This window comes from Marmota marmota, unplaced genomic scaffold (assembly GCF_001458135.2).
Source record: "Marmota marmota marmota unplaced genomic scaffold, marMar, whole genome shotgun sequence".
NCBI classification, from domain to species: domain Eukaryota; kingdom Metazoa; phylum Chordata; class Mammalia; order Rodentia; family Sciuridae; genus Marmota; species Marmota marmota.
This window is the reverse complement of record NW_026000305.1, coordinates 1,171,982-1,180,498: the sequence shown is the minus strand read 5'-3', so window position 1 is coordinate 1,180,498 and position 8,517 is coordinate 1,171,982. Positions and strand designations below refer to the sequence as shown.

The window sequence follows — 8,517 nt, the reverse complement described above, 5'->3', positions numbered from 1 at the left end:
TAGGGTACCATCCTATCATGGAGACTCTACTACCATGACCTCATCTGAACCTAATTACCTTCAAAAGGGTGCACCTCAAAATACCATCACATTGGGGTTTAAGGCTTCAGCCTATAAATTTGGGAGAACACAAATTGTCAGTCCACAGTACAGCATATACTTTTATACAACTTAAAATGGTACATAAACAGGAAAGTTCTGAGTACATTTTCTTAGAGTTTATGTTTTCCTGAAAAAAAGCTGGGATTAAAGTTCTGAGCATATTTTCATACCTGTCCTTGCACATTAGCATTTCCTAGAAAATAAAGTTCTTACTGGTCCCAGGGAATAAGTATTACTATATTTTAAAAATTTATGTAAATATACACTTTCTGATATTAAGGGTCTTTATAGTTTCTGTTTCATATTATTTTCTTATTTCCTAAATAATAATATTTCAATGAAAATATAAAAACTATAGATACAGATATTTTAAGTGTATACATGTTAATAATGTTTATGTTATATCTTTTAAATACCTTAAACAAATCCCCTATGATAGTTATGTCTCTCTCTAAAGAAAAATGACATATTTAAATGGGTTACTTAGAAAATTTTTCAGTTTTCATCTCTGGATTAAATAGCTTGTCAAACCCACTTTCTGCTGTCAGCCCTTGCCACATTCCTTTGAGTAGCCAGACTTTCTCTGTAACTTTAATGACAATAATGCCAATTTTAGCATGAATAAGAAAAGATGGTATGTATAAGGACACTTCAGATAAATACATAAATTCACTCTAAATTCGAGTTTTGTAAAAAAGGAGTAAAAATTAAACATAAGAATATGTGTCACCATTTTATATGCATCATCAAATAGTCCTTAAGGATGCTGTAGAAAGACACAAATAGTATAATGCAGAAAAGTGGAAATAATAGTGATTTTCTCCAGTATGATTATAGCTTACTTAAATAAATGTCAAAAACATGCAATACTAAATACTAATTAAAAACTGACTACTGATTTGGGACTATAGAAAAGAATGTCATACCTGAATATATGAATTATTTAATTAATATGATGAATGTATTTATATAAATGAATGAATGAATGAATATATATGTACTTAGCATTAAAGCAGGGGAGATGACCTTACAAATTTCAAGGTACTTTCTAGATACCCAGTGAGCAGAGCCTCCTGGAATAGTAAGTAGGAGAGTGAAGATGCACATGCACGAATGACCTGAAGAGCAAGCTGCTGCCCATTAGGTTGTGAGTACTTGGTAATGATTATATCACAGCTAATACAACTGCAATCTGCAGAGACCAAGCCATAGGCAGTCAGTACTGGTGTCATGGTTATCATCATGATAAGAAAGCAGCCAAACTAATTACTCTAAATGATGGATGAGGGGTGGATGGAAACAGCATGTCCAAATTGGTTTGGTGAAAACTGTTCCTGATTTTTTGATAAAAGAAAAATAAAACCATAGAATCTCTAATGTTCACAGCAAAGTCAGCTAATTGTTTACCTACCATGAATACATAATTCTAAGTAACATTTTCCTGTTAGTATTTCCAACATGACATGTTGTAATTGGATAGGGAATTATTATTACTTTTTTATTTAATGAACAGCATAGTGAATAAATTTAAAACTAATGAGGTAAACAATATTTTCCTCCAAAAATAATTTTCTTTCATCATCATAGCCTTTAATGAGGGGCAGAAAAATAAATCTACAAGCAATGCCACCAAAATTTAGTGCTAGGATAGAAACGTGTCTCTAGAGGTTTAAATGGAAAAAATAATAATTTTGTGCTCTGACAGTTTGGAATGAGTATTAAAAGATTCGGTTTACTATGACAGGACAAGAAAATGTATAGTGTTTATAAGATAACAATAAATATAGATGTTGTGGTCAGATTTGATACATAATAAATAATACTTTTTGTTGTTGTTCCAAAATACAGCGCTGTAATAGAACATGTTATTTGAGACTCTAGTCAGTGGATTTGATGTTGCATGTTTTGTCACAATGATTGGATTGCAGTGATGTGGAAAACATTATTTGTAACCATAACACTTATCCATTTTCATTTTCTTCAAGATAATTTCTTTTATTTTGATTGAGAAAATCCATATTTCAAATGAGAGAGAATTTTCTTTTCCCCTTACTGTTATTTATTGGATATTTTCCTCCCACCCATGGATGAATTACAGAGGTAAGGGGAAAACAGCAGTTCATAAACAGCCAGAAAAGGGAAACATTTATATTTATATGACACCAAAGGCAACTTTAATTCATTGGAGACTCCCTTTAAGTTTCTCCTTTGTTTTTGTTTTGTAACCCTTTGAAAAAACATCAACTTAAATTTAAAGTGCTTTGAAAATATTTAGGAGTTATCTGTTATTTTTTTTTTATACAGGCCTGCTCTCTTCCTAAGGAACATATAATCACACTTTCCTGTTTCTGATTTGCCCTTCCATGTGGGATTAGCTATCCATCGGGATTGTAGGGGGAAAAATTATATATCTACATTTTAGTAGTTCTTTTTTCCCTTAGGCCAAATTTTTATTCTCAGTTTTTATTGCTTTAGATCATTTTTTACCATGCATATAAAAATATGTGTAACTGTGATTAATGATATGTAAAACAAGAACAAAGTTGTTATTGTTATTGCAAATGGTTAAATTTTAGATGTTTACAGCAAAACATTTTTCCCTGTGATTGAATTTTTCAAAGTACTAAAACACCATAGAGAAATATGTTTTCCACCAGTTTTATTGCTCCCTAGATACATTCTCTACAAACCTTGTATCTGCTTGGATACAAACAATATTGCAAAAAGACCTGGTGCCATTTGAACAAGGTGAACAACTTTCAAAGGGTATACAAAAAATACCAATGGGAATGTCAGTATCATAAGAGTAATGCAGTTTTAATGCCACTGTTTTATTAAAGCAGATTGGAATAATTGTTTTTATTTCATCCCTCTATTTTATTAGAGTATTTTATACCTATAGAGATCCTATCATTATTTTATGCACACTTTTTGGCTTCAGTGGTGATATGGGGTTCAGTATTTGTGAAGTCTAAGAAGAGGAAGACATAATTGCAAAAATTCCACTATAACATGTTTAATTCCATTGGAAAGTAAATAAGAAATAATTACTTGGTGCCTGGAAATGTATCTGTGTGCTTCAAGTATTTGGAAGGTGACAACAAAGTTTAAGTAACTATGAGATGTCAGTAGTAGAAGTTTGATAACCACAAGGCTCACTTTCTGGGGCAAATAAGGGAAGATAACATGTATTGTAAATATCCATGTAAGAATCTATCTTCTGGGAATTTGTAGCCAAAACAGTAAAGCAAATACATTTCGATGTTCAGACTTGAATAGCATGTTGTATTACTTTTTACTCCCTGGCAATATTGTCTTAATATGTATTCTGTTTCTGAAACTGTGATAGGTAAGATTAGACTGTGGCATGGGTTTTCTAGTAAATTCTCTCAAGAAAATTTGATATTGATTATGCTTGAGAATTGTAGGCTGACCATAGATAGCACTTTTAATCATCTGTTAATACAAATATGTTAACTGAAAATAAAATGGACTCCAATGTCCATAACAAAGAAGAGGTGATAATTTTAATTTTGTGTATAAAATATGGTATTTGGACATTCACACTGGAAAGATGTGAATGGGAACTGAATAAGGAAGGGGAGATGACAAGACTGAAAGGCAGTGAGCAAAGTAATCTTCCTTAGTGATCAAACAGGATTAGGAAAATGACAATCTCTGAGATAGATGGTTAAATACAGCTGCCCAGGTGATGCTGCCACATTCTTTAAGGACGTTCCAAATATTATAATGCTCATTCTTAAGGTGCTATATTCAAATAAAGTAATCACATAAATATACTAATTTAATAGAATTGGAATATATGACAAATCTTGGGTTAGTTGCTCAAGTTTGATTATACTATAGATTGTATCTATACTATAGTTACTAATGTTGAAATATATTAGATATTAATTTTAAATTTCTACTTATATTTCTTTCTTTACAAAGTTTCTCTTTACAAAGTTTCTTTACAAAGTTTCTCTAGCTATTCAGTTCATAATATTTAAATATTCATAGAAATTCAAAATGTTAAGCTCCCACATTTAATGTTTGTGGGGTATTGTGTAAAAGCAAATCTTAAAATTACAGTTTTTTCCCAAAAGAAATATCACTGACTATATGTATATATAAAGATAGGATCAGATAGGGAAAGAAAAGAGGAAGAATTTATAGTTATCTAAAAGTTACTGAAGGTCAAGAACTGAATAAAAATTTCCCTTTATGTTTCAAGTTTTGAAACATTATTAAACGTGTTTAACAAATATTTGTGGCCTAATGAAAACATCAAACTCTATGCTGTCTGCATAGGCCCAACCTTCACATATAGATGATCTTATAATAATTCTAAACTTTGATATTCAGTGAACATATTAGATTTTTTTTTCAAATTAAATTATCTAATGATAGAAGATGAGGGAAAACATTCTCATGTACTAGGGTTATCAGTGAAAGTGAAAAATATCTGTAGTGTCTTTGCATCAACATCTGCTATTCCATATGGATCTATAAATATTTGTAATGAAGGTGAGTAAAGGAATTTCAACATTAAGAAAATAAGGCCAAACTTACCAGGAAAATTTTAAGGTAGATTTTTCCTGTTTTCTTAATAGAAAGCACACTTATCTTAAACTTTCAAATCTCCAAGAGAATAAAAATGCAACCAAAATTAAATTTAAGGGAAAAATACAGCTCAAATTATGTGAGCCTGAAATCTTCCAATCTTACATTGGTACTAAACTGAGAGATATTACTTACAAAATTACCAGTTTATTTTTGTATGGTTATTTTGGAAACAAAATACAATGTTACAAGACCTTTATTGTTCTTCTTACATTAACTAAGGGCTTTACTCAATTAATTAGAAGAAAACTTTTTAAAAAGAAATTTCATGGTCAAATCGTGGAATCAATGTATATTGAGTACTCTTCTATTTCTTGTATATTTCATATCTAAGAGGCTAGCATAGCTTCAGATTCAGCCAATCTTTCTTGAGTGTATACTGTATTCTAAGTACTGTACTAGATGCTTACACCATTTTTTTTTCTCTTAAACTTCCCACAAACACTCTTTGAGGCAATTGTTTTTGTTCTATAAACAGGAAGATTGACATTAAAAATATAATATCCCAACACATAGATTTAGTTATGTTTATTGTGCTGTAAGTAGAATAGTAGACTCATAGGGAAAAAGGGTAAAAATCATAAGTGGGGTACCTGATGATTTGGACTTATATAAACCATCAAGTTAAATTGCACCATACATTTGTAAAAAGTTTTTAATTGTGGGCTGGGGATATAGCTCAGTTGGTAGAGTGCTTGCCTGGCATGCACAAGGTCCTGGGTTCAATTCCCAGCACCACCACCAAAAAAAAAAAAAAGGTTTTAATTGTGATTCTTTAGAAATATCCCTCTTTGACATGTAGGCAAACTATGTTTGTCTGATATTTATTACAGGAGAGCAATACCATACTCTTCAACTTACAAGGGTATGGATTCACTTTAATTTAGATTACCATGCCATGTAAAACTGAGTACTTAAAGTGTTTCTGATAAAAATATATATAGTAAGTGTGACTATCGTGATTGAAGATGAAATTGAATTAAGCCCACAAACTGACAAGAACTGTAAATGAAGAAGACCTAAGTAATGTCTTAATAATGAAAATATTTTTAAAGAAAATTTAGCTTTGTATAATAAATTAAATGACTGAAGTCATTCTGAACTGGTTAGGATTATAATAATGTTGCAATAATGATTTCAAGACTCATTTATTAGGAAAAAAACATTTTTTTCTTTCATGAAAATATAATGCCTCAATGCCTCATTTTTTTTACTTAAGACTGAAAAATCAGTATGTATTCTCACTAATTGTGAATATGAGTATGTGTGTATGTATGTGTATGTGGGTATCCCTGAAAACAAGAAAAGAAGAGAAACAGAACATTTAAACGGAAGATTCCCAAATTTTATATCACTGGTACTGTGGTAAAATAAACAATATTACCATTATGTACATATTTTGAAAAGATAATTGCACAGTTATTAGTGAGCATATTGATATAAGTTCTAAACACGTACAATTATTTACACATTCCTTATTAAAGCATTTATAAGAGGTGACACACCATAAATTGCTTATTACATTGATTATTTTTGACAAGTTTTCCATGATGGTGTCATTCTAATTTTGAATCACATTTGTTTTTTAATCTTACTTGTGCCACAATACTCTCACTTTTCACATTTTTGAATACAAATAGTATCTAAGGTTGACATCAGCTGTTTTTTTTGGTTAATCAATTGCTTATTTAATAAAGAGAAATAATTTGCCTTTGTGTAGGCTTGCGATTTTACTATTTAATTTATTGATTCTGTGTTATAAATAAATCTATTATATATTTTTACTATAGCATAAATCATTTTTCAGGATCTCTGAATCTTTAGAACAAGTTACTTGATGTGCCTCCTTAACTTTATTTAATTTCTTGAAGTTTTGATGATACATAAAATTAGGTATCATTTTGAAATAATTTCTTGAAATCTGAATGACAACTATTTATACAAAATGTAGTGATAGAAAACAACTTTAATCATCTTTTTAGAAGTATTTATTTTAAAAAATTTATTAGTGCATAAAGTTATACATAATGTTAGGGTTCATTTTTACATAATCAGACACCATGGGATCTAATTTGCTTTATATCAATCCACCAAATACAGAAAATAATGACTTTTATACTGCCCAGTGGATTCTCAAAGTTTCATCATATACTAGAATCATTAGCATTAGATACTTAGAAATTCAGGTTTCTAGGCCCTACCCTAAACCTACTGAATCGGAAACTCTAGGAGTGGGAAATGCAGTTTTGAATGACTCTGGAATATTCTTAAGCATGATAATGTTTGAGAGCTACTGCTGTATTTTATTTGATTAATAAACTTCACCATTGTACTTTTCCATGATCGTCTCTACTTAGCTATGTTAACTAAAAGGGGTAGGAAGAAGAGAATGCAGTGACTTTAAAGGTGACACTGGAATTACCAGGTCAGATCAATAAATTTTCCTTCCTGATTTCTAACAGATTAAGAACAGAGGTTTTTCTCCCCTGGTTGATGGAAAGGACTGAACATCTCTTGGCAGTGAGGCAAAATGAGAAATCTGCTTTACAGCCTATGCATTCAGCCAGATGTCTGAACCCCTGCTAAGCCTAAAAGCAAGCCTGTATGGGAACCCTAAGTCCATTTTGCAGACAATGACAAAATACTATTACATGCAAGGGTTATCTAATTGTATGGAAATGTGTAGTGCCCCATCTATCTTAAACAAACTCTTTAAAATATCAGCTATTTCCCACCTTGCCCCTCTCCAGTCATGCCTCATGTTTGCCAAATTATGATTCATATTGTTATTTGATTCCTTTCTACTCATGTAATGTTCTCTGCAGCATTACACACAGAAGTAGCCAGGCTGGTTTTCTTGGCAAGGGGTTTGTATTCATGCCTCTGTTGCTGATTAGTTGTTTATATCAGAAATTTGTGTCTTCCTTGCATTTTTTTGGATTAAATCCTTGTCTCCACATGAACATTCTTTCTATTCTGGAAAAATAGCATTTATTTATTTCTAGGCTTTAGAAAATCTATAGGTGAAACAAAACAAATAAGACAGATTTGCTTTATCTCTGATACAATAATAGATCATCTCACAGAAAATAGGAAAGTATGTATATGGGTCAGAAAGATTCACACTTATTATATTTTTTGCTCAAATACTATGATATGTAGACAAGTTCAATAAATTCATGTTAGCTATTTTATGACAACTATAAAGCTAGTTTTCAATACTGTAAAATTTTAATTTGTAAACTATCTCTAAATTATAATATTTGTTGATTTTATTGGAAAGGCTGAGTAGACAAGTAATATTTTACTTCCATCTCTTCTTCCTTCCTCCCACCACATACAGGTAAAAATATTTTAAGATTACAAATTTAAGTAGAATCTTGTATTTTTTCAATAGAAATCGTGGAATAAATCTGATTATTAGAAGTCTTACATGGATTTGAGATTACCAATCCACATATCCAAAATCATAGCAAGGGTTACACATAGATATAGTTTTCATTCAATAGACTGAGGAAGGCAGTAGTGATAAAATAAAAACTAGGAAAGGGCCTCAGATCTTGAGAAGATTACATGTAGTATGATGAAATAAATAATAAAAATAAATAAGAAAATTATATGTATAATTTATATGGTAGTAAATTTTTCAGGAAAAAAATAAAGCATGTTAAAGGAGGGTGGGAATAGGAGAGCAGGTTGCAGTTCTTAATAGGAGGAATAGAAAAGGTTTCACTGTAGAGTGACAGTTAAGCAAAGAATGAAGGCTATGATCCTCACATTAAATGCACAAAC

The 8,517-nt window shown here is 30.7% G+C and overlaps 1 non-coding gene across 1 annotated transcript; it reads left to right on the top strand.

The window, feature by feature from the left end:
- Positions 1-5,393: 5,393 nt before the first annotated feature.
- Trnaa-ggc lies at positions 5,394-5,466 on the top strand. The gene has a single exon. It is a non-coding gene; the product is annotated as a tRNA-Ala (tRNA).
- Positions 5,467-8,517: the final 3,051 nt, after the last annotated feature.